The 27,940-nt window shown below is 42.5% G+C and overlaps 1 long non-coding RNA gene across 1 annotated transcript; it reads left to right on the top strand.

Moving 5' to 3' along the window:
• Positions 1-1,784: 1,784 nt before the first annotated feature.
• On the top strand, positions 1,785-27,092 carry LOC135571807 (uncharacterized). The gene is made up of 3 exons (XR_010463969.1): positions 1,785-1,870; positions 25,855-25,960; positions 27,018-27,092. It is a non-coding gene; the product is annotated as an uncharacterized LOC135571807 (long non-coding RNA).
• The last annotated feature ends 848 nt before the right edge of the window (positions 27,093-27,940 follow it).

The following is a 27,940-nucleotide window of genomic DNA, read 5'->3' as shown; positions in this document are numbered from 1 at the left end:
AAATAAATTAGGACCTGATCTATGGGTTTCACATGACTGGGAATACAGATGTGCATCTGTTGGTCACAGATACCATAAAAAGAAAAGGTAGAGGCGTGGATCAGAAAACCAGTCAGTATTTGACGTGACCACCATTTGCCTCATGCAGCTTCGACACATCTTCTTCACATAGAGTTGATCACGCTGTTGATTGTGGCCTGTGGAATTTTGTCCCACTCCTCTTCAATGGCTGTGCAAAGTTGATGGATATTTTGGCGGGAACTGGAATGCGCTGTCGTACACGTTGATCCAGAGCATCCCAAACATGCTCAATGGGTGACATGTATGGTGAGTATGCAGACCATGGGAGAACTGGAACATTTTCAGCTTCCAGGAATTGTGTACACGACATGGGGTCGTGCATTATCATGCTGAAACCTGAGGTGATGGCGGTGGATGAATGGCACGACAATGTGCCTTAGGTTCTGTCACGTTCTGACCTTTATTTCCTTTATTTCCTGTGTTTTGTATTTAGTTAGTATGGTCAGGGCGTGGGCAGTCTATGTTTGTTTTTCTAGGTTTTGGGTGTTTCTTTGTTTTCGGCCTAGTATGGTTCTCAATCAGAGGCAGGTGTCATTAGTTGTCTCTGATTGAGAATCATACTTAGGTAGCCTGGGTTTCACTGTGTGTTGGTGGGTGATTATTCCTGTCTCTGTGTTTGCACCAGATAGGACTGTTTTGAGTTTCACATTTCTTGTTTGTTGTAGTCAGTTGTTCATGTGTATCTTAACGTATTAAAAAAGAACCATGGACACTTACCACGCCGCATATTGGTCCTCTGATCCGTTTCGCCTCTCCTCTTCGGAAGAAGAGGAGGAAATTCATTACAGGTTCTCGTCATGGATTCTCTGTGCATTCAAATTGCCACCAATAAAATGCTATTGTGCTCGTTGTGTGTAGTTTATGCATGCCCATACCATAACCCCACCGCCACCATGGGGCACTCTGTTTACTATGTTGACATCAGCAAACTGCTCGCCCACACAACGCCATACATGTGGTCTGCGGCTTGAGGCCAGGTGGACATACTGCCAAATTGTCTAAAATGACATTGGAAGTGGCTTATGGTAGAGAAATTAACATTCAGTTCTCTGGCAACCGCTCTGGAGGACATTTCTACAGTCTGCATGCCAATTCCACACTCCCTCAAAACTTGAGACATCTGTGGCATTGTGTTGTGTAGCTTTTTGTGCGTATGGAAAATGTCTGGGATTTTTTATTTCAGCTCGTGAAACAAGGGACCTACACTTTACATGTTAAGTTTCTATTTTTGTTCAGTGTATATTGGCAAACCTAAACTTAATTCCAGATTGATCTACCAAAATGGGCAATCTATTTATCTTTTCATGGTTCAATGAATGAGCCCTAGAAAGCCTGGTCCCATATCTTGTAGTGCTCCTGCCAACTCCATTGCTGTTATTGTCAAGCCAAACATGAAAATTCCATAAGGAGTTGGCAAGAGAGCAGAAACCAATTGGCACCTAGTCTAAGCCCTAGACTTCTTGAGTAAGAATCTGCAGTGCCCAAACTTGAGGCCTACTAGCTGGTTAATGGATGTCAAGCTGATGTCAGGCAAAAAAAAGAGATTGTTCCTGCTGTGTTGTAGAAGGTATTAATTGACACCTTGGCATGTATCTAAATTATTAATAAAGTATGATAGAATGTTGATGTTTGCTCTGTGAAAGATGGACATAAGGATGTACTATTTCTGACCAGTAAAATAATGTGTTTATATTTTGTTTCCTAGGAGATAACAATGGATGGCCCCATCTTTTTGACAAGTATTTTGGGATGCCCAACATCGACATCGGGACCAAGTCTGATAAATGTTGTAAGTACTGGATATGAAATTTCATAAATGTACTGTCTCCCTTTTCTCCAATAACTATTATGCTTATTACAGGTAAATGTTTTCAAAGAACCAATAAGCAAGTGCATTAGTGCAGAACGACAACCATTCTGCCTACTGGATCAGTGCTTTGAATTTTTTTTTTTATCCATCCTTTTTGGCAGTTCTATAACTTCGCTACTCACAAGCAGTATAGGGGAACATTTCTTCAAGTCTTCTTGAGAGAAATACACCAAGCAAATACAGTGCCTTCAGAAAATATTCATACCCCTTGACTTATTCAACATTTTGATTTGTTACAACCTGAATTCAAAATTGGTGAAATTGATTGCTTTTCGCACCCATCTACACACAATACCTACGCGCAATCCACAATGGCACAAAAGCCAAAACACAGGTACTCACACGCACCAACAAACATAGTAACAATAATGGACAGCCCAATGGAAAATAAAGGACACATATATACAAATACTAATCAGTGGGATTTAGGGGACAGTTCCGTAGGGATCATGACAACAGCCTTATTCTAAAATGTATTAAATCATATTTTTCCCTCGTCAATCAACACACAATACCACATAATGAAATTGTAGCAAATGTATACAAAAAAATAATATTATGACATTTACATAAGTATTCAGACCTTTTACTCAGAACTTTGTTGAAGCACCTTCGGCAACGATTACAGCCTTGAGTCTTCTTGGGTATGACGCTACAAGCTTGGCACACCTGTATTTGGGAATTTCCCCCATTCTTCTCTGCCGTTCCACTTAAGCTCTGTGAAGTTGGACGGGAAGCGTTGCAGCACAACTATTTTTATGTCTCTCCAGAAATGTTCAATCAGTTTCAAGTCTGGGCTCTGGCCGGGCCACTCAAGGACATTCAGAGACTTGTCCCGAAGCCAGTCCTGCGTTGACTTGGCTGTGTGCTTAGGGTTGTTGTCCTTTTGGAAGGTGAATATTCGCCCCAGTCGGAGGTCCTGAGCGCTCTGAAGCAGGTTTTCATCAAGGATCTCGATGTACTTTGCTCCGTTCATCTTTCACATGATCTTGACTAGTCTCCAGTCCCTGCTTCTGAAAAACATCCCCACAACATGATGCTGCCACCACCATGCGTAACCGTAGGGATGATGGTACGTTTCCTCCCGACATCACGCATGGCATTCAGGTCAAAGAGTTCAATCATGGTTTCATCAGACCAGAGAATCTTGCTTCTCATGGTCTGAGAGTCCTTTAGGTGTCTTTTGGCAAACTCCAAGTGGGCTGTCATGTGCATTTTACTGAGGAGTGACTTCCGTCTGGCCACTCTACCGTAAAGGCCTGATTGGTGGAGTGCTGCAGAGATGGTTTTCCTTTTGGACGGTTCTCCCATCTCTACGGAGGAACTCTGGAGCTCTGTCAGAATAACCATCGGGATCTTGGTCACCTCCCTGACCAAGGCCCTTCTCCCCTGATTGCTCAATTTGGCCAGGCGGCCAGCTCTAGGAAGAATGTTGGTGGTTCCTAACTTATTCTAAGCTTCAATGCCATACAACTCTCCTTCCGTGGCCTCCAATTGCTCTTAAATAAAAGTAAAACTAAATGCATGCTCTTCAACCGATCACTACCTGCACCTACCCGCCTGTCCAACATCACTACTCTGGACGGCTCTGACTTAGAATACGTGGACAACTACAAATACTTAGGTGTCTGGTTAGACTGTAAACTCTCCTTCCAGACCCATATCAAACATCTCCAATCCAAAGTTAAATCTAGAATTGGCTTCCTATTTCGCAACAAAGCATCCTTCACTCATGCTGCCAAACATACCCTTGTAAAACTGACCATCCTACCAATCCTCGACTTTGGCGATGTCATTTACAAAATAGCCTCCAATACCCTACTCAACAAATAGGATGCAGTCTATCACAGTGCAATCCGTTTTGTCACCAAAGCCCCATATACTACCCACCATTGCGACCTGTACGCTCTCGTTGGCTGGCCCTCGCTTCATACTCGTCACCAAACCCACTGGCTCCATGTCATCTACAAGACCCTGCTAGGTAAAGTCCCCCCTTATCTCAGCTCGCTGGTCACCATAGCATCTCCCACCTGTAGCTAACGCTCCAGCAGGTATATCTCTCTAGTCACCCCCAAAACCAATTCTTTCTTTGACGCCTCTCCTTCCAGTTCTCTGCTGCCAATGACTGGAACAAACTACAAAAATCTCTGAAACTGGAAACACTTATCTCCCTCACTAGCTTTAAGCACCAACTGTCCGAGCATCTTACAGATTACTGCACCTGTACATAGCCCACCTATAATTTAGCCCAAACAACTACCTATTTCCCAACTGTATTTAATTTATTTATTTATTTAGCTCCTTTGCACCCCATTATTTTTTATTTCTACTTTGCACATTCTTCCATTGCAAAACTACCATTCCAGTGTTTTACTTGCTATATTGTATTTACTTTGCCACCATGGCCTTTTTTGCCTTTACCTCCCTTCTCACCTCATTTGCTCACATTGTATATAGACTTGTTTATACTGTATTATTGACTGTATGTTCGTCTTACTCCATGTGTAACTCTGTGTCGTTGTATCTGTCGAACTGCTTTGCTTTATCTTGGCCAGGTCGCAATTGTAAATGAGAACTTGTTCTCAACTTGCCTACCTGGTTAAATAAAGGTGAAATACATTTTTTTTTAATCAATTTAAGAATTATGGAGGCCACTGTGTTCTTGGGGACCTTCAATGCTGCAGAAATTGTATCCTTTCCCAGATCTGTGCCCCGACACAATCCTCTCATAGCTTGGTTATTGGTCTGACATGCACAATCAACTTTTGGACCTTATATAGGCGTGTGCCTTTCCAAATCATGCCCAATTAATTGAACTTACCACAGGTGGACTCCAATTAAGTTGCAGAATCATCTTAAGAATGGTCCATGTAAAAATACAAACCTCCAAACTAGCTTCAATGCCATACAACACTCTTTCCATGGCCTCCAAATGTTCTTAAATGGTAGTAAAACTAAATGCATGCTCTTCAACCGATCGCTGCCCGCACACCCGCCCGCCCGACTAGCATTACTACTCTGGACAGTTTTGACTTAGAAAATGTGGACAACTACAATTATCTAGGTGTCTGGTTAGACACTGGTTAATGTGAGTCTGGAAGGACATTAAGCATCTCCAATCCAAAATGATGTCTAGAATCTGCTTCCTATTTCGCAACAAAGCCTCCTTCACTCATGCTGCCAAACATACCCTCTAAAACTGACTATCCTACTGATCCTGACTTCGGCGATGTCATTTACAAAATAGCCTCCAACACTCTACTCAGCAAATTGGATGTAGTCTATCACAGTGCCATCCGTTTTGTCACTAAGGCCCCATATACTACCCACCACTGCGACCTGTATGCTCTCGTTGGCTGGCCCTTGCTACATATCCGTTGCCAAACTCACTGGCTCCAGGTTATCTATAAGTTTTTGCTAGGTAAAGCCCCACCTTATCTCAGCTCACCGGTCACCATAGCAACACCCACCCGTAGCACGCACTCCAGCAGGTATATTTCACTGGTCATCCCCAAAGCCTTTCCTTCCAGTTCTCTGCTGCCAATGACTGTAACGAATTGCGAAAGTCACTGAAGCTGGAGACTTATATCTCCCTCACTAACTATAAGCATCAGCTGTCAGAGCAGATTACCTTTCACTACACCTGTACACAGCCCATCTGTAAATAGCCAACCCAACTACCTCATCCCCAGATATATATATATCTTTTTGTTGCTCTTTTGCACCCCAGTATCTCTACTTGCACATCATCATCTGCACATCTATCACTCCAGTGTTAACGCTAAATTGTAATTATTTCGCCACTATGGCCTATTTATCGCCTTACCTCCTTAATCTTACTACATTTTCACACACTGTATATAGATTTTTCTATTGCCTTATAGACTGTACGTCTGTTTATCCAATTTGTAACTCTGTTGTTTGTGTCGCACTGTTTTGCTTTATCTTGGCCAGGTCGTAGTTGTAAATGAGAACTTGTTCTCAACTGGCCTACATGGTTATATAAAGGTGAAATAAAAAAAAATGGAAAGAAACAGGATGCACCTGAGCTTGAGTCCATTTTAGAATAAGGCTAACAAAATGTGGGAAAAGTAAAAGGATCTGAATACTTTCCGAATGTTAGAATCAACTTTTGACAGCAATTACAGCTTTATGTCTTTCTGGGTAAGTCTCTAAGAGAGATCTGGATTGTACAATAATGTTTTAATTTTTTACACTTATTTAACTAGGCAAGTCAGTTAAGAACAAATTATTATTTATAATGACAGCCTAGGAACAGTGGGTTAACTGCCTTGTTCAGGGGCAGAACGACAGATTGTTTTTTACTTTGTCAGGTCGGGGATTTGATCTTGCAACCTTTCGGTTACTGGCCCAACGCTCTAACCACTAGGCTACCTGCAGCCCCAATATTTACACCTTATTATTTTTTAAATTCTTCGAGCTCTGTCAAGTTGGTTGTTGATCATTGGTAGACAGCTATTTAAGTTTTCCCATAGATTTAAAAGCCGATTTAAGACACAACAAACTCGGCCACTCGGGAACATTCAATGTCATCTTGGTAGTCTAGGAGGAAGGCCATAAAAGGTAGGCCAGCCGATAGAGATTTGTCTTAAGGTCAGTTTTAATAGCAACCTGAATAGCCCTGAGTTTATCAGGAAATTAGTTCCATGGGCGTGGGAGGAAAAGGCACGGCCCCCCGTTATTCGGAGCCTGGTCCTGTGGGCATGGAGCAGTTTTGCGTGGCTTGAACGGAGGGTGCATGGAAGTTCATAGGGGGAGAGTAGGTCTGACAGGTAGGCAGGGCTGACGCCATTTAGGGCTTTGTAGACAAGGAGGATCATTTTATAGTCAATTATTTGAGGAACAGGTAGCCAATGGAGAACAGCAAGGAGAGGGGTGATATGAGTAGACTTTTTAGTTTGTGTCAGAATCCAAGAGGCACTGTTTTGGATGAGCTGTAGTTTATGAATTGAATTTGAAGGCAGGCCCCCAAGTACTGTGTTCCCATAATTCTGGAGAAAATGAATGCATGGCTTAGCCTTTCTGCGTCAGATGTGGTGAGAGATTTAGGCGGGAGATGTTCTTCAAGTGAAAGAATGACGTTTTACAGACGTGACTACTGTGGGCATTGAAATAGAGTGTGGGGTCAAATTTCATACCCAAATTAGTGATGGCTGAGGAGAGGGGGATGATGTGTCCATGTTTGTGGGGTAATAATTATCATATATGCATATTATATACACCTCACATGCGACTCGTAATAAGACTATGCAATTAATGTTAACAAAGTCTATTAAATGAGGTATGATTTAGCAATATGCAAGAGACTATAGTTGTTACAATTACATTTACATTTAAGTCATTTAGCAGACGCTCTTATCCAGAGCGACTTACAAATTGGTGCTTTCACCTTATGACATCCAGTGGAACAGCCACTTTACAATAGTGCATCTAGGTCTTTTAAGGGGGGTGAGAAGGATTACTTTATCCTATCCTAGGTATTCCTTAAAGAGGTGGGGTTTCAGGTGTCTCCGGAAGGTGGTGATTGACTCCGCTGTCCTGGCGTCGTGAGGGAGTTTGTTCCACCATTGGGGGGCCAATAATAGGCAAAGACATGTCTGGGAAGGGAATTCTAACTACAAGTGCATTTAATTACTTTATAAAATGTATGGATTCACATACAAAGCATGAAGCTTAAGTTACAAAGCATTGACAAGCCTTACATGGCATTTTTGTAAACTTGATCATAGAGAGGAAGAGAAAGAAACCATGGCTTGCACCATGGCCCATAGCTCATGGGAGAGGGAGAGAGTGTAGGTATCTCACCAGTGCAGGTCAGGAACAGAAGAGAAAGAGACAATGAATCTAAGACCCTTTATAACATCTGAGTTGTTTGGATACAAACGTCTGATTTGTTGACCAATAGCATTCCTGTAAAGTTAACCTCCAATCAAAAGGCAACATAGCCTCTGCTTCTCAAAGGTGCGACAGATTGGGGGTTGGAGAGACAATACAGAGAAGGCTGAATTCCTGAGAAGAAAACCACACACCGACCCCTTGTGGGACACTGCAGGTTAAGGTGGACTCCTCTGATTTTGCCTCACCTAGGGTGATGTACTGCTTGCGGTTAGAGAGGTAGGAGGTGAACCAGTTAAGTGCAGTCCCACAAATGGCAGTGTGCTCTCTGATGCGCTGCAGTAGAATGGTGTGATCTATTGTGTCAAAGCACCGAGGTCCAGAATAATCAAGATGGTGGAGGATCCTGTATCTGCAGCATTGAGCATTTCATTTACAACCTTCACCAGGGCTGTCTCAGTACTGAACATGAGTGTAAAGCCAGATGGGAGAGCCTGATAAAGCTTGTAAGCACTGAGGTGCAAGTGAAGCCGTGGGTTATGAGCCAGCGTGGGGTTGGGGGATACAATGTTTTGTTGAATTGCTTTGATTTTAGCCTTGAAGAACTTAGCAAATCAGTTGCATTGTTCGGTAGTTGTTCTGGGAGGGCGTCTGTAGGGTGGAGGAGGCGACTGATGGTAGAAAACAAGGTCCTGGGATTTCCTCGGTCATAGTCTTTAATGGCAGAGCGGTCTTCTTTTAGTGATTTGAAATACATTACATGTTTTCTCATTTAGCAGACACCCTTATCCAGAGCAACTTATAGTAGTGAGTGCATACATATTCGTACTGATCCCCTGTGGGAATCAAACCCACAATCCTGTCGTTGCAAGCGCGATGCTCAACCAACTGAGCCACACAGGAAATAGCATGCTTGGTGGTCATTATAGGCCAGTAGGTGGACAGTAAGGCCAGTACTTCTCAACAGATGCTCTAAACTGAGGCTGTGGGTCTTCATGCTGCGCAGATCCTCTGGGAACCATGGGGAGGACCGTTGGAAGGATACTTTACATGTTTTTTCAGGGGCAAGGCTGTTGCTTTGAGTGCTATTATATAGGTAGACCATTTCATCAGGGGTGGAGTCAAGGCAGTCAGTCAGCCTGTAGGGCAGAGTGAACAGTCTCCTGGAAGAGGGATGTGTCAAGGGACTTGATGTTTCTGAATTTAATATTGTGCTTAGGGCGAAGCTGAAGTGAAGGAGTACTCACAGACATCGCCACGGCCCTTTGGTCAGATACACCTAGCTCATGTACATCTAGGACTTCTCCAGTGATGAGGTTTAGTTGTATAACTGTTGGGTTCACCTTGGGGCCATGGTAGGGGCTGTATCAAATGTTGCTGTATTATAATAATTGATTATGCTTATGTTGTATTAATAGAAGGGGGAGAGTTATAAGACCCCTCCCTCTTTAAATTTATAGGGTCCTAGACTACAGATGAACAATATATATATATATTCATTATAAGGTTTAATATTGTTCCACAATTATTTTCTAGTCTCTTCTTCTTATAAAGAAATGGTCTGAGGGATGTGTGAATTATGGCAGTCAATACAGGGTGTCTGTGACGAAAGAACCCTGCAGGGGAGTGAAAGAGAAAGGAGACTATAGTCAGACATTCCACTGTATGGGAGTGGACATTTACTGCTGAGCCTTTAGATAACACTGAAACTATTGTTTGTATTTGTGTGTATGGATGGGATTGGTCTCATGAGTAGAAGGTAATGATGTAGGCATTGACATCACTAAGGCTAGGCTTTGGGATTAATAAAATAACTTGGACCCTTGACTATTTTCAGAACTTACACGGAAACATGTTCCTGTTGTCAACTTCTGTCTGCAATTGCATTAATAAAGGTTGATTGATGATTGATTTAATTGATTGATTTAATTAAAGATATTGTCTGAATGCTAATTTCACCAATGAGCCAATAATTGACGAGGAACAAGGAACGAACCCCAACATTGTGGGGTGGGGATTGTGTGTGGGGACATTGACATGCTGTACCAGTCAAACACGTTCAGGAAGTCAGTAGCAGAGGAGCATTTTGTTGAATCAATGTGAACAAAATCACCTAGGATTACAGCATTGGAGAGGGAAGGACACAGAGGTGATCAGCTCAGAAAACTCTGTTACAAGAGACTTTTTTAGGAAAGGCGAAAGATAAGTATCACAGTGAGAGAACTGGGAGTCTTCATTCTAAAAGCCATGTACTCAAATAATAAAGACACAGTTCTGTACTTTGTAGTCCTCAGGAGATAGTAGGTGAGACACTTCAATGCAGGTATTAAACATAAAACAAAAAATATATACTTTGTTGATGGCAGGAAAGTCCAATTGCTTAACTGATTTTAAGATTGAGGTTCATAATTACTACATTAAAATGATCAGTACTTGATTAGCTACTCAAAAACAAAAGGTTATTCAAGAAAAAAATGAATTTTTAAATGAAAATGTTAAAAACATCACTAAATTGTAACTAAAATAGCAGAGCAATACTGCCCTACAAAGGCAAAACGCAGTAACTACTAATTTGGTTAAAAATATTTAATCTGTTCTAATGGCCAGGTATATTATCTGATTAATGTGGTATTCCTGACACTAGAACAAGCCAGGTGATAAGAATATATCATGAAGTATCAGAAAGTGCTGTCTGCCTAGACAGAAAAAGACTTTGAAGTCAGATTTTGCTTAAAAGAAAATTATGCAGTGCTGCATTTTCCCTTTGTAGGGCAGAATAAGCCTAGGCTGCCATAAAGGCACCATGGCAACCATGGAATCTAATGGACAATAAGAGTATTACATTTACATTACATTTAAGTCATTTAGCAGACGCTCTTATCCAGAGCGACTTACAAATTGGTGCGTTCACCTTAAGACATCCAGTGGAACAGCCACTTTACAATAGTGCATCTAAATCTTTTAAGGGGGGTGAGAAGGATTTATCCTATCCTAGGTATTCCTGAAAGAGGTGGGGTTTCAGGTGTCTCCGGAAGGTGGTGATTGACTCCGCTGTCCTGGCGTCGTGAGGGAGTTTGTTCCACCATTGGGGGGCCAGAGCAGCGAACAGTTTTGACTGGGCTGCGCGGGAACTGTACTTCCTCAGTGGTAGGGAGGCGAGCAGGCCAGAGGTGGATGAACGCAGTGCCCTTGTTTGGGTGTAGGGCCTGATCAGAGCCTGGAGGTACTGAGGTGCCGTTCCCCTCACAGCTCCGTAGGCAAGCACCATGGTCTTGTAGCGGATGCGAGCTTCAACTGGAAGCCAGTGGAGAGAGCGGAGGAGCGGGGTGATGTGAGAGAACTTGGGAAGGTTGAACACCAGACGGGCTGCGGCGTTCTGGATGAGTTGTAGGGGTTTAATGGCACAGGCAGGGAGCCCAGCCAACAGCGAGTTGCAGTAATCCAGACGGGAGATGACAAGTGCCTGGATTAGGACCTGCGCTGCTTCCTGTATCACATTTATATAGTCCCAGTCGGTATTAGATACAGTGCCTTCAGAAAGTATTCATACCCCTTGACTTATTCCACATTTTGTTGTTGTGTTGTTATGTGTTAATAGCATTTAGACTACGTTACCCAGCAGGCTATGCGGACGCGGGAGTTGGTTAAAGAATGCAATTTATGGCTAAACATGGAGTTTTCTAGCTGAAGTATATGTTCATTAAAAGTAGTTAAACCTACGCCCCTGTTTGTCATTATATAAGGAACAAACATAACATGGTATCAGATTGGTAGTCGCTATGATGAGAGAGAGAAAAGAAAGGAGTAACGCTGCAAATTTCCACAACGAAAATGGAACATTCTACCACAAGTCAAGTGACGTGAGTAGTCGAAGATGCTAGCTTGCAAGAGCGAGGACAACGAGCCGCAAGCAGCGAGAGTGACAGCAGCAAGAGCGAGGCTGCATTGTAATCTGTTGATGAGCAAACATACTGAAGTAAGAGAAATTGACACTGTTCCTGTTCTCCATCATGGATAGGCTTAGTCCTCCTACTCCTATGCAGTTAACAGGCAATTTAGCTGACAATTGGAAACGTTTCAAGCAGAGATTCAATATCTACCTAGCAGCCAGTGGTGCTGGGGGAGCTGATGACAAATTGAAAGCTTCCATTTTTCTGCATGTTATTGGAGAGGATGCATTGGACATTTACAATAGCTTTCATCAAGACGAGGCAAACTTGACATTGACTGTGCTAATGGCAAAATTTGAGGAGTACTTTGTACCAAGCCAGAACGTCACGTTTGAGAGATACAAGTTTTTCTCATGATCAGAAACAAGGAGTCAGTTTTGACCAGTATTTGACTGAGCTGAACACACTGAGCAAAACGTGTGAATTTGAAAATCTGAAAGACTCACTAGTGAAAGACAGGATAGTCTGTGGCATACTTGATAATGGACTCAAGGAGAGATTGCTGCGTGAGCAAGATTTAACTTTGGATAAAGCAGTGAATATGTGTCGAGCAGCTGAAACCACCAGAGCACAAGCTAAAGAGCTGTGCAGGGATGAGACGTCAGTGTATGCAATAAAAAGAGAGGAGCAATACACACAACGCCTTACAAAACAAAAACAAGCAAAAGAGAGAAATCAAAACACTACATGTGTAAAATGTGGATTCATCCACAAGCCAAAAAAATGCCCTGCATATGGCAAATCATGTAACAACTGTGGGAAAAAATAATAATTTCTCAAAATGCTGCAAAGCTGAGGCTACAAAGAAAAAGGTTCACACAGTCGAGGAGATGGAAGAATTCTTTGTTGATTCTGTGGAAATATGCAATGCAGTAAATGCTGAATGGATTGTGCCATTGGCTGTGAATGAAACTGTAATACCATTCAAGCTTGATACTGGAGCACAGGTAAACCTGTTATCGCTGGATGACTACAAAACACTGAAGGTGAAGAGCAAAATACACCCGGTGAAAATGAAGGTTACTGGTTATACTGGGGAGAACATACCAGTCAAAGGAAGCTGCATCGTAACTTTACTTCATAAAGGAAAACAGTTCAAAGCACAGCTGCTGATTGTGGAAAAGAGTGTACAGCCTATTCTAGGAATATTGCATGTGAAAAGCTCAATTTGTTGAAAAGAGTGTATGTAGTGACATCACAGAATGAAAATTAACAAGAATCAATACTGAGTAGAAGGATGTGTTTGAGGGTCTTGGATGTTTACCAGGAGAACACAAAATATGTACTGATGACAAAATGACTCCAGTTGTGCATGCATGCAGAAAAGTTCCATTTGCACTGAGGAAAAAGCTCAAAGAGAAACTCGGACGCATGGAAAAGATGGATGTCATCACAAAAATGGATGAACCTACAGACTGGGTAAGCTCACTGGTTATTGTGGTGAAAAAGAACGGCGATCTCAGGATGTCTAGACCCGAGAGATCTCAACAAAGCAATCAAGAGAGAGCATTTCAAGTTGCCAACCAGAGAAGAGATAATGTCGCAGTTTGCTGGAGCAAAGTGGTTCAGTAAGCTTGATGCCTCATCAGGATTCTGGCAAATGAAGCTAGACGATGCAAGCTCAAGGCTATGCACATTCAACACACCTGAGGGCAGGTACAGATTTCTTCGTCTACCATATGGGATTCTCTCAGCGCCAGAGGTCTACCACAAGACAATCCACATGATCTTCGAGCACATTCCAGGAGTGGAGACTATGATGGATGACATCATCGTCTGGGGGTCCACAAAAGAAGAACACGAGGCGAGAGTGAGACAAGTGCTGGACCTGACACGGAAAGTCAACCTAAAACTAAACAAGGACAAATGCGAGTTTGGTGTGAAAACACTTACCTTCCTGGGAGATGTACTTTCAGAGGACGGAGTCAAACCAGACCAGAGGAAAACATCAGCCATCAACAACATGGAGCGCCCGAAGAACAAGGACGATGTGAGACGCTTCATGGGCATGATCACCTACCTTGCAAAGTTCCTACCTCTCAACTGTCAGCACAGTCCGCTCCACTCAGATGTCTTCTGGAACAGAAAAATGAATGGGAATGGTCCCATGAACAGGAAAACAGCTTCAAAAACCTAAAGAGGACAATCACAGAAGAGCCAGTGCTCAGGTTCTATGATCCAGAGAAAAGGACAAGGATTTCTGCAGACGCCTCACAGTTTGGCCTGGGAGCAGTTCTTCTGCAACAGCATGACGACACATGGCAACCCGTCGCTTATGTGTCCAGAGCCTTGACAGGCGCAGAGACAAGGTATGCACAAATAGAGAAAGAACTACTGGCAAGCACATATGCTTGCGAAAGGTTTCACCAATACGTCTATGGACGAGACTTCGAAGTAGAAACCGACCACAAACCATTGGTGTCAATCATGTCTAAGCCACTGAATGATTGTCCAATGAGAATCCAGAGAATGTTGATCAGACTGCAAAAGTATGATGTGAAGATGATCTATACCCCAGGAAAGTTCATGTTCGCCGCCGACACTCTTTCTCGAGCAGTTGACAAGAAGGAGAGCTTCGACACACAGAAAAACACTGAGATTCAGGCCTACATTGACATGATCGTAGCATCACTTCCTGTGTCTTCTGAGAAAATGGAGCAGATCAAAAGAGAGGCCACAACTGACCAAACAATGACAGAGTTGAAAGAAACGACACTGATAGGATGGCCTGCACAGAAAAACAACTGTCCAAGGAGAATACAGGATTACTGGATATGCAGAGCAGAGCTCACCGTTGTGGGTGACATAGTGTTCAAAGGCAACAAGATTGTCATTCCCATGACACTACGCAAAGAAATGCTACAGAAAATACACAAGGGCCACATGGGTGAGGAAAAATGCAAACGACGAGCACGAGAAGTAATGTACTGGCCAAGAATGAACCAGGAAATCAGCCAGACCACTGCTTCATGTGAACTGTGTTTGACCTATAGGACAAAGCAGCAAGCAGCTAATGCCTCATCCAGTACCCAACAGATCCTACTAGAAAGTTGGAGTTGACCTTTTTGACTGCAATGGCAAAAGTCACATTGTTGTTACCGACTACTACTACCCTGAAGTAGCAACACTGCCAACTACCTCCAGCAAAGCTGTAATCATCTACCTGAAATCAGTCTTTGCAAGACATGGGGCTGCGTCTGAACTGTACTCGGACCTTGGCCCGCAGTTTTCAAGTTCTGAATTCCGATCGTTCGCTGACGACTGGGGATTCCGACACAGCACCTCCAGCCCCAACTACCCAAGGTCCAATGGCTTAGCAGAGAGTTCAGTCAAAATTGTCAAAGGTCTGATGAAAAAGGCACACGATGGAAAGGAGGATTTCCTAAAAAATCTGATGCAGAACGGACTTTCACCTGCACAAATGTTGATGGGACGTCGCATCAGAACCAACCTACCCATCCATGAGGACTTGCTAACACCCAGAGGTGCTCACAAAGTAAAACTTGCAAAGGAAAAACAGAAAGACAAACAAAAACAGCGACACGACAAAAGTGCAAGACACTTACCTGAACTGAAACCTGGAGATCGTGTACGACTCTGAGACATCACTACAGGAACCTGGATGCAGCAAGGGTGTGTGCAGAGAGAAGTTGCACCGCGATCCTATGAGATCCAAATGGAGCATGGATCACAATTTAGACGAAACAGAGTGGATCTAAGGCTGCAGTCATTCATTCAAGGGACTGAGGATCATCGGGAGGATACTGCTGAAGCGTCAAATGCCTTTAGAAATGGACAATTCAGTAAGAACACACTGACTGACAATGACCACTGTCCAACTGTTTCAGGAAGCACTTCAGCAGAACGACAAAAAAGGACTGTCAAAGCCCCTGAAAGGCTTATTGAGAATTGCTAAAAAATATATATATACAAAAAAGGGGCACCTGGACCGAATGTTTTCTTAATGTGAATAGAAATAGAGCCACAATAGAGTATTGTTGGACAGACTATATTTAGTTGGAAAACTATTTTATTTTTAAGGGAAAAAAATTGGGGGAAAGAAATTGAAAATGGCATGTTATGCAGGTTGAGTAAACAAATGTGATGTGACATGTGTAGTTACATAGAAAAGTAGTTTTCTTTTTAAGAAAAGAAGATGTGTGGTTATGTGTTAATAACATTTAGACTACGTTACTCAGCAGGCTATGCGGGTGCGGGAGTTGGTTAAAGAATGCCTTGCATGGCTAAACATGGAGTTTTCCAGCTGAAGTATATGTTCATTAAAAGTAGTTAAAATTATATAAGGAACAAACATAACAGTTGTGACAGCCTGAATTTAAAATGGATTAAAAAGTTTTTTTCTCTCACCCATCTACACATAATATTCTATAATGATAAAGTGAAAATATGTTTTTAGAAATGTTTGCAAATCTATTGAAAATTAAATGGATAAATATCTAATTTACATAAGTATTCACACCACTGAGTCAATGTTAGAATCACCTTTGGCAGTGAATCTTCCTGGGTTTGGCTCTGGTTAGCACACCTGGATTATACAATATTTGCACATTATACTTAAAATAAATTACTCAAGCTCTGTCAAGTTGTTTGTTGATCATTTCTAGACAACCATTTTCAAGTCTTACCATAGATTTTCAAGCAAATTTAAGACAAAACTAACTCGGCCAATGGGGAACATTCAATGTCGTCTTGGTAAGCAACTGTACAGTTTGCCTTGTGTTTTAAGTTATTGTTTGTACTGAAAGGTGAATTTGTCTTCCACTGCAGACTGAACCAGGTTTTTGCATGTGCTTAGCTCCAGTCCATTTAATTTTTATCCTAAAATAGTCCCTAGTCCTTACCGATGACAAGCATACCCATAACATGATGCAGCCACCACCAGGCTTGAAAATATGATTTAGAACTTGGCGTGTGTTGGATTTGCTCCAAACATAATGCTTTGTATTCAGCTTTTTTTCAGTTTTACTTAATGCCTTAATGCAAACAGGATGTATGTTTTGGAATATTTTTATTCTGTACAGGCTTCCTTCTTTTCACTAAATAATTTAGGTTAGTATTGTGGAGCAACTAAAATGTTGTTGATCCATTCTCTCCTATCACATACATTAAACTCAAACTGTTTTAAAGTCACCAGTGGCCTCATGGTGAAATCCCTGAGCGTTTTCCTTCCTCTCCGGCAAATGAGTTAGGAAGGACGCCTGTATCTTTGCAGTGACTGGGTGTATTGATACACCATCCGAAGTGTAATTACAAACTTCACTATGCTCAAAGGGATATTCAATGTCTGCTCTTTTTTTTACCCATCTACCAATAAGTGCCCTTCTTTGCAAGGCTTCGGAAAACCTCCCTGGCCTTTGTGGTTGACTCTGTGTTTGAAATGTACTGCTCGACTGAGGGACCTTACAGATAATTGTATGTGTGGGGTACAGAGATGAGGTAGTTATTCAAAAATCATGTTAAACAATATTATTGCACACAGAGTGAGTCCATGTAACTTGTGACTTGTTAAAAACATTTTTACTCATTAACTTATTTAGGTTTGCCACAACAAAGGGGTTGAATACTTATTAGTTCAAGACAGCTTTTCATATTTTCTTAAAATCGTAAAAATTCCTAAAAACATCAATTCCACATTATGGGGTATTGTGTGTAGTCCAGTGACACAAAATCTAAATTTAATCAATTTTAAATTCACACTATAACACCAAAATGTGGAAAAAGTCGAGAGGTTTGAATACTTTCTGAAGGCACTGTAGAATGCCGCGTCCTGCCTGCCTGTGGCTCAAAATCAAATACTTGACCTTTTTCAAACAATATTAGTTTTTTTTGTTCAGTTACAAAACTACATTTACGAAAAGTACACATCTACAGATTAGTTTTCAACATTGCCTGCTCCTGAGCATTCTCACTACTTCGAAAAACGTAATATTGTAATATTGTAATATTCTCTCATGGCCCTTCTCACGACAGTGCTGGCAGCCACGTGAATGAGTGCTAGCTAGCTACTGACCGGAACATTAAGCAAGCCAAGACCAACAACACAAAAAACTGACTATATACAGTAGCTTCAAGTAGCGAGTAGAGTTACAAACAGACTATACTAAACAAGTTAAATGTCTTACCTGTGATTTAAATGTTTTCCACACACATAGCTGCTTGTAGCCTACTTGGACACATTTCACACTCTCTCATGCCGAATAGACTGAAGCCACAGGGCTCTTCTTGCATGCTCTATTTCCTTTCGTGGGAGCATTGAGAACCTGTGTGTCCGGATTTTTTACCTGGTTACATGTACAGTCGTGGCCAAAAGTTTTGAGAATGACACAAATATTAATTTCCACAAAGTTTGCTTGCTTCAGTGTCTTTAGATATTTTTGTCAGATGTTGCTATGAAATACTGAAGTATAATTACAAGCATTTCACAAGTGTCGAAGGGTTTTATTGACAATTACATGAAGTTGATGCAAAGAGTCAATATTTGCAGTGTTGACCCTTCTTTTTCAAGACCTCTGCAATCCACCCTGGCACGCTGTCAATTAACTTCTGAACCACATCCTGACTGATGGCAGCCCATTCTTGCATAATCAATGCTTGGAGTTTGTCAGAATTTTGGGTTTTTGTTTGACCTCTTGAGGATTGACCAAAAGTTCTCAATGGGATTAAGGTCTGGGGAGTTTCCTTGGACCTTGGACCCAAAATATCAGTATTTTGTTCCCCGAGCCACTTAGTTTTCATTTTTTCCTTATGGCAAGGTGCTCCATCATGCTGGAAATGGTATTGTTCGTCACCAAACTGTTCCTAGAGGTTGCTCTCGGAAGATGTGTTGGTACCATTCTTTATTCATGGCTGTGTTCTTAGGAAAAATTGTGAGTCCCTTGGCTGAGAAGCAACCCCACACATGAATGGTCTCAGGATGCTTTACTGTTGGCATGACACAGGAGTGATGGTAGCGCTCACCTAGTCTTCCTAGTCTTCTCACCTAGTCTTCTCCGGACAAGCTTTTTTCCGGATGCCCCAAACAATCGGAAAGCAGTCCTGGCACTTGCTGGACTTCCTTGGGCGCCCTGAATCCTTCTTCCCAACAATTGAACCGCTCTCCTTGAAGTTCTTGAAGATCCGATAAATGGTTGATTTAGGTGCAATCTTACTGGCAGCGATATCCTTGCCTGTGAAGCCCTTTTTGTGCAAAGCAATGATGACGGAATGTGTTTCCTTGCAGGTAACAATGGTTGACAGAGGAAGAACAATGATTCCAAGCACCACCCTCCTTTTGAAGCTTCCAGTCTGTTATTCAAACTCAATCAGCATGACAGAGTGATCTCCAGTCTTGTCCTCATCAACACACACCTGTGTTAATGATAGAATCACTGACATGATGTCAGCTGGTCCTTTTCTGGCAGGGCTGAAATGCAGTGGAAATGTTTTTTGGGGATTCAGTTCATCTTCATGGCAAAGAGGGACTTTGCAATTAATTGCAATTCACCGATCACTCTTCATAACATTCTGGAGTATATGCAAATTGCCATCATACAAACTGAGTCAGCAGACTTTGTGAAAATTAATATTTGTGTAATTCTCAAAACTTTTGGCCACGACTATACATTGAACAACATCAGCTTCTCTGTAAATATTATATTATTACAAAACATGTACAAAGTTTGCTCTTTAACAATGGGGTTCAATAGGAAATAATGTTTCTTTTCCCTAATTTGTGGGCGTGGTCGAGGGGAATTACGTGAATATCGCCTTGGAGTATTGGGCCTTTCATCAAATGTGCATATAGCACTCTGTGTTGGATGTGGGTCGTGCTTATGCTCAATTGGTACTCTTCAAAAGTATTGGACCCAAAAACACAATCCCAGTCCATTTGCTATCATTAACGTTTAGATTTGAAAAATGAATAGATTTGGTGGATAGTTATTTTGACCTCCCCACATTAGAATTGGAAGAGGAAGTGTAAACTAACATAGCCTATTAGATAGAAAGGGAACTCCATTTTCACTAAGAGCAGCTGATTAGCTGGTTAAACAAAGGTTAGCCAGGTGTTGCAAAAATGTATGTCCAAGCCAGTGCTTGTCTATTCATGGGTGCTTTTTCAAAGCCTACAGTGCAGTCGGGAAGTATTCAGACCTCTTGACTTTTTTGTTATGTTACAGCCTTATACTAAAATGTTTTTGTGTTTTTAAATCCCCTCAATCTACAGACAATACCCATAATGACAAAGCAAAAACTGTTTAAATTTTGCTAATTTATTTAAATGACAAAACAGAAATACCTTACATACAGTACCAGTCAAATGTTTGGACACACCTACTTATTCCAGGGTTTCTTTTATTTTATTTTACTATTTTATACATTGTATAATAATAGTGAAGACATCAACACTAGGAAATAACACATATGAAATAATGTAGTAACCAAAAAAGTGTTAAACAAATCTATATATATTTTATATTTGAGATTCTTCAAAGTAGCCACAATGAAAGCATTGCACACTCTTGGCATTCTCTCAACCAGCTTCATGAGGTAGTCACCTGGAATGCATTTTAATTAACAGGTGTGCCACGTTAAAAGTTCATTTGGGGAATTTATTTTTCTTAACGCATTTGAGCCAATCAGTTGTGTTGTGACATTTTTCGGGTTGTATACAGAAGATAGCCCTATTTGGTAAAGACCAAGTCCATATTATGGCAAGAACAGCTCAAATAAGCAAAGAGAAACAACATTCTATCATTACTTTAAGACATGAAGGTCAGTCAATCCGGAAAATTTCAAGAACTTTGAAAGTTTCTTCAAGTGCAGTTGCAAAAACCATCAAGCACTATGATGAAACTGGCTCTCCTGAGGACCGCCACAGGAAAGAAAGACCCAAAGTTACCTCTGCTGCAGAGGATAAATTCATTAGAGTTAGCAGCCCAAATACAGTGTACATCAACTGTTCAGGGGAGACTGTGTGAAATCAGGCCTTCATGGTTGAATTGCAGCAAAGAAACCACCACTAGGGAACACCAATAAGAAGAAGAGACTTGTTTGGGCCAAGAAACGTGACCATTGGACATTAGATCGGTGGAAATCTGTCCTTTAGTCTGATAGGTCCAAATTTGAGATTTATGGTTCCAACCGCTGTCTTTGTGAGATGCAGAGTAGGTGAACGGATGATCTCTGCATGTGTGGTTCCTTATTTCATAGTTTGTGTTCACTATTATTCTACAATAAAAATAATGAAAACCCCTTGAATGAGTAGGTGTGTCCAAACTTTTGACTGGAAATGTAAGTATTCAGACCCTTTGCTATGAGACTTGAAATTCAGCTCAGGTGCATCCTGTTTCCATTGCTCATCCTTGAGATGTTTCTACAACTTGATTGGAGTCCACCTGTGGTAAATTCAATTGATTGGACATGATTTGGAAAGGCACACACCTGTTTATACGTATAAGGTCCCAGAGTTGATGGTGTATGGCATAGCAAAAACCAAGCCATGAGATTGAAGGAATTGTCCGGGAAAATTCTGCAGCATTGAAAGGTCCACAAGAACACAGTGGACTCCATCATTCTTAAATGGAAGAAGCTTGGAACCACTAAAACTCTTCCTAGAGCTGGCCACCCGGCCAAACTGAGCAATTGCGGAACAAGGGTCTTGGTCAGGGAGATGACCAAGAACCCGATGGTCACTCTGACAGAGCTCCAGAGTTCCTCTGTGGAAATGGGAGAACCTTCCAGAAGGACAACCATATCTGCAGCCCTCCAAGAATTAGGCCTTTATGGTAGACTGGCCAGACGAAGCCACTCATCAGTTAAAAGGCACATGATAGCCCGCTTGGAGTTTGCCAAACGACACCTACAGTAAAGGGCTCTCAGACCATGAGAAACAAGATTATTTGGTGTGATGAAACCAAGATTGAACTCTTTGGCCTGAATGCCAAGCATCACATCTACAAGAAAACTGGCACCATGGTGGTGGGAGCAGCATCATGCTGTGGGGATCTTTTTCAGCGGCAGAGACTGGGAGACTAATCCTGATTGAGGGAAAGATTAACGGAGCAAAGTACAGAGAGATTCTTGATGAAAACCTCCTCCAGAGCGCTCACGACCTCAGACTGGGGCGAAGGTTCAACTTCAGGCCTTCCAAGTGGCGCAGTGGTCTAAGGCCCTGCATCGCAGTGCTAGCTGTGCCACTAGAGATTCTGGGTTCGAGTCCAGGCTCTGTCGCAGCCAGTCGTGACCGGGAGACCCATGGGGTGGTGCACAATTGGCCCAGGATCGTCCAGGTGAGAGGAGGGTTTGGCCGGCAGGGATATCCTTGTCCTATCGCGCACTAGCGACTCCTGTGCCGGGCGCAGTGCATGCTGACACGGTTGCCAGGTGTACGGTGTTTCCTCAAACACATTGGTGCGGCTGGCTTCCGGGTTAAGTGGGCATTGTGTCAAGAAGCAGTGCGGCTTGGTTGGGTTTCGGGGGACGCACGGCTCTCGACCTTCGCCTCTCCTGAGTCCGTATTGGAGTTGCAGCAATGAGACAAGACTATCTACCAATTGGATACAACTGGCCCTAAGCACACAGCCATGACAATGCACTGTATGTCAGCTACTACAGTGAGTATATTTGGCTCAATATTAGGAGTTGATCATTAAAATTGACATTATTAGAAAGAAGATTCTCTTCGACTGTGGGTATGTAATTTAGCAATATTCATAAAAACATTGCAGGGAAAATATGTGGACCCCCGGTTGAATACCCCTGCAGTAGATGCATATTAGCATATACGCTAATATGCTCAATTATATCCACTCAACACTGATTGCACATAAAGGAAGAGTATTACATAGGAACAGAGTGTTTGCTTTGTTATCCAACTGATCTTGTGTCCTTCGTTCAGCCTGTTCATTGCTGCTCGCAGCTATGTTTTAAGTTACATTTACATTTACATTTAAGTCATTTAGCAGACGCTCTTATCCAGAGCGACTTACAAATTGGTGCGTTCACCTTAAGACATCCAGTGGAACAGCCACTTTACAATAGTGCATCTAAATCTTTTAAGGGGGTGAAAAGGATTACTTTATCCTATCCTAGGTATTCCTGAAAGAGGTGGGGTTTCAGGTGTCTCCGGAAGGTGGAGATTGACTCCGCTGTCCTGGCGTCGTGAGGGAGTTTGTTCCACCATTGGGGGGCCAGAGCAGCGAACAGTTTTGACTGGGCTGCGCGGGAACTGTACTTCCTCAGTGGTAGGGAGGTGAGCAGGCCAGAGGTGGATGAACGCAGTGCCCTTGTTTGGGTGTAGGGCCTGATCAGAGCCTGGAGGTACTGAGGTGCCGTTCCCCTCACAGCTCCGTAGGCAAGCACCATGGTCTTGTAGCGGATGCGAGCTTCAACTGGAAGCCAGTGGAGAGAGCGGAGGAGCGGGGTGACGTGAGAGAACTTGGGAAGGTTGAACACCAGACGGGCTGCGGCGTTCTGGATGAGTTGTAGGGGTTTAATGGCACAGGCAGGGAGCCCAGCCAACAGCGAGTTGCAGTAATCCAGACGGGAGATGACAAGTGCCTGGATTAGGACCTGCGCTGCTTCCTGTGTGAGGCAGGGTCGTACTCTGCGGATGTTGTAGAGCATGAACCTACAAGAACGGGCCACCGCCTTGATGTTAGTTGAGAACGACAGGGTGTTGTCCAGGATCACGCCAAGGTTCTTAGCGCTCTGGGAGGAGGACACAATGGAGTTGTCAACCGTGATGGCGAGATCATGGAATGGGCAGTCCTTCCCGGGAGGAAGAGCAGCTCCGTCTTGCCGAGGTTCAGCTTGAGGTGGTGATCCGTCATCCACACTGATATGTCTGCCAGACATGCAGAGATGTTTGCCACCTGGTCATCAGAAGGGGAAAGGAGAAGATTAATTGTGTGTCGTCTGCATAGCAATGATAGGAGAGACCATGTGAGGTTATGACAGAGCCAAGTGACTTGGTGTATAGCGAAATAGGAGAGGGCCTAGAACAGAGCCCTGGGGGACGCCAGTGGTGAGAGCGCGTGGTGAGGAGACAGACTCTCGCCACGCCACCTGGTAGGAGCGACCTGTCAGGTAGGACGCAATCCAAGCGTGGGCCGCGCCGGAGATGCCCAACTCGGAGAGGGTGGAGAGGAGGATCTGATGGTTCACAGTATCGAAGGCAGCCGATAGGTCTAGAAGGATGAGAGCAGAGGAGATAGAGTTAGCTTTAGCAGTGCGGAGGGCCTCCGTGATACAGAGAAGAGCAGTCTCAGTTGAATGACTAGTCTTGAAACCTGACTGATTTGGATCAAGAAGGTCATTCTGAGAGAGATAGCGGGAGAGCTGGCCAAGGACGGCACGTTCGAGAGTTTGGAGAGAAAGAGAAAGAAGGGATACTGGTCTGTAGTTGTTGACATCGGAGGGATCGAGTGTAGGTTTTTCAGAAGGGGTGCAACTCTCGCTCTCTTGAAGACAGAAGGGACGTAGCCAGCGGTCAGGGATGAGTTGATGAGCGAGGTGAGGTAAGGGAGAAGGTCTCCGGAAATGGTCTGGAGAAGAGAGGAGGGAATAGGGTCAAGCGGGCAGGTTGTTGGGCGGCCGGCCGTCACAAGACGCGAGATTTCATCTGGAGAGAGAGGGGAGAAAGAGGTCAGAGCACAAGTTTGTGGATCTGAATTAAACAGACCAGATGGAAATCGAGTGGTTTTGAACAGTCCATTTGTGCTGCCTCCCCCGAGGCATTAAAGGAAAACTCTGCCCCAAAACAATATTTTTGTATTTGTTTCATTAGTCCATTATTGATATACACTGAGTATACCACACATTGGGAACACCTTCCTAATATTGAGTTGCAACTTTCGCTATTTGGAGTTTCTAAATAACGCAACTTCATATTAAACCACGACTGACATGGTATCAAATAAGCAATAAACAATTCCTTATTGAATAAACAGGTTTCTTTTCTTCCAAGTTTGTGCATATAATCCTTTGATTATATCCAATGTTTTCTCAATTTTCCTTGGCAGAATCAGATGTTTTCAATTCATTAGTAACTTTATTCTTAGTACAACAGAGGTCACTGACAAGGATATTCAAATCGCAAATTACCCATCTTTCAAAAACACTTGAAATGAGTGACGAGTATAGGATTTCACACTTTAGGTCAAATACACATCTTGGATTCAATTTAGTCATTACACATGCATTGCATTAGATGTCAGATGTACAGAATATTATTATTTCTTCATATATTTAATTCTTTGAATATCAGCACGATTCAAATTTGTCCTCAAATATCAGAACATCAATATTCAAAACCAGATTGCTGATTTCCATTCTTCCCCTTTAGTCAGGACCCAATGAGTGTACTCGATGATCAATTAACTTGCAAGGAAAATGGAAATCAACACTACAGAACTTTGAATACCATTGATATTTTAGTATTTCCATGGAGTCTTATCATTTCCTTTATGCCTGATTATAAATCCCCTCAGATACAGCATAAAGGAATTATTTCTGATACCCACTTTACTGAATGCTATTATCCTTTTACACATTTCCTGTCGGAACCTGGACTTATTGAATTTGAAAAAAATAATTGTCTTTTCCTCTGGCATGAGGCCCCAATTCAATAGATTGCTGCTTCAATTAAATTCTCTGTGGCCGTGTGTAACAGTGTTGAGATTGTGCAGTAACCTCATTTCACATCTTGAAATGTCTCCACTCGTGCTAACGAAATGGTAACTTTCGGTGTCGTAACGGGCAAAGACGTTGTCAAGCGGGCGGCAACGTGTTTGCGAAGCAGAGGGTACCTGGAGCCTTTGCAAGGACATTGTGCTGAGACAGGGAAGAAAGCAAAACTGCAAAGCAGTCACATCCGTCAAGTGTGGCGCTACTGTACATATGCAGTGATTGAGGTTGGTCCCTGACACTCTCCTATGTCTCCGTGTAATCTTAAGTAAAGCTAGTTCTACAACAACAGTGTTGTCCAAAGACCTTGTTGACATTCATTTTCATTGCTATTTTTTTTTGTCCAGCTCCTACGTGGATCTGCGTCAGTCATTGATATCTTCCTTCCCACTGTCTCTCTTCCTCATCCAGTGCTGGTGGCTGTTCCAGAGCTGTGTCAGTGCAGAGATCTGGAGCTGGACTGTGACGGTGCCCAGTTTCACCATGTCCCAGCCGTGTCCGTTAACGTCACCATGATGTGAGTTGCCGCACACATTTCGAATACATACATTTGCATCTGACTGGAAGTGTGCAGATACTTTTTCCTGTTTCTCCTATGAATTGAAAGAGAAAAACGACTTAAACAAAGTGTGTCTCTCGCACTTACCTAATGAGTGTCTCGATGGAGGTTTGCTTTTGAAGGTTGGTTTAAGTCTTAGGGCTGTTCTCTTCCGTACTGGAACAACTTTCTCAATTGGAAGAGTAAAAAAGAGGCATGAACCTCTACTGAAGCCGACTGTAATGTGAGGAAAAACTTGAACAAAAGGAAATCATTATGACAAAAGTAATTTCTAAACAGTAGGATATATAATATACATTATCATTTCCATCCATACATTATGCAAAATAATGACAATGACTATAAATGATCACGTAGCGCTCGACCCTTTCTTGGCCTCACAATATTTTGTCTCACTGTCATATTGTCCACACATTGTTTAGATAATGGAACATTTGGGCCCTAGATTTATCATCTTTGCCCATTGCGGACATCCAGTTCCACTTGACTATTAATTTGATCGATGGGTAAACCTCGAAAGCCCAATTTGCAGACGGGGTCATTTAATTGTGTTAATTGCTTATCATTGCTGCCTCCTCTTTCTCCAATTGGCTCGTCTTTCATTGCTAACTTTCAATTAAAATACTTTCTTCACTAATTCAAAGCTTATCTCCATAACCTCAGGTAACCGTGGTAATCGAGGTGGAATGAGCTTAGATAATGACTAAAATGGCAAAATTATGCATTCTCTGTCACAATATAAAGAAAGATGCTCCTTCTGTTTGGAATAATGATATGTTCCATCACCAATTCTATTTCAAATGTAATTGGAAGATTTTCCCGAATACACACAATGTGGTCACATAGAAATGTGATTAGTTCCAACCTCAAACAGACAATGAGCCGAGAACCTAGTAATTAAAATGAAAAGGTTTTTACTTGTTTTAAATTCACACAGTATTGTTTGGTGGCACAATGTTGTGTTTGTTGTTTTTTATTTATCTGGTCGACCTTATGAACTAATCACATCCCATAGGTCCCTGCAAAGGAACCGACTTCGGATATTGAACGGTGACATATTCTATAAGTACCAGAGTCTTCAGAAACTGTAAGTTGTCGTTGAATTATTGATTGCATTTTTAAAATGTCTTCAGGCGAGAGAAGTCACTTGATTACGTTGCAGTCGGCAAGTAAATATTTTGATAGCACTTCAAAAACACTCTCTAATAGACTAACCACTCAAGGCCTCTGTGACAGCCACAGACAATATCAAAGCATTTCCCGTCCCCTTTTGATGGTTGTGATGGCCAAAACAAGCTTACATTGGCTGTGTATAACATTCATTCAGCAAGACTTACCTTCAGATGATGGTTGTAAGGAAAAACAAACTTTCAAGATTATCATTCAGTCTTGTTGTGCTATCACATTTGAGGCCAGATTACTGGATTATTCTTTTTTGGGGGTAGGGGGCCACACCGATAACATATGAACACGTCATAAGCAATGGCAAAATGTGTAGAATTGCAGGGAATTCGCTTTAAAACAGCTACTTTTTTTGGCAAAATATATTAAGTCATTCAAAAGGACTCATTTGTTATGCAGCTTGTCAGACCGTGTAATGTTTGCTGCAGGCATTCATTCACTGACTCCATCATCAATATGATTATTAATTGAAAGATCTTTTGGTATAGGGGCTTCCCGAGTGGATCAGCGGTCTAAGGCACTCCATTGCGGTGTTAGAGGCATCACTACAGACCAGAGTTTGATCCCGGGTTGTATCACAACAGGCCGTGATCGGGAGTACCATAGGGCGGCTCACAATTGGCCCAGCATCATCCGGTTTAGGAGAGGGTTTGCCCGGGGAGGCTTTACTTGACTCATCGCGCTCTAGCAGCTCCGTGTGGTGGGCCGGGCGCCTGCAGGCTGACCTCAGTCATCAGGTGAATGGTGTTTCATCCG

The sequence above is a fragment of the Oncorhynchus nerka genome, linkage group LG5 (genome assembly GCF_034236695.1).
Source record: "Oncorhynchus nerka isolate Pitt River linkage group LG5, Oner_Uvic_2.0, whole genome shotgun sequence".
Lineage (NCBI taxonomy): Eukaryota > Metazoa > Chordata > Actinopteri > Salmoniformes > Salmonidae > Oncorhynchus > Oncorhynchus nerka.
Note: the sequence above shows the minus strand (reverse complement) of the source record. Positions and strands in the feature narration are given on the sequence as shown.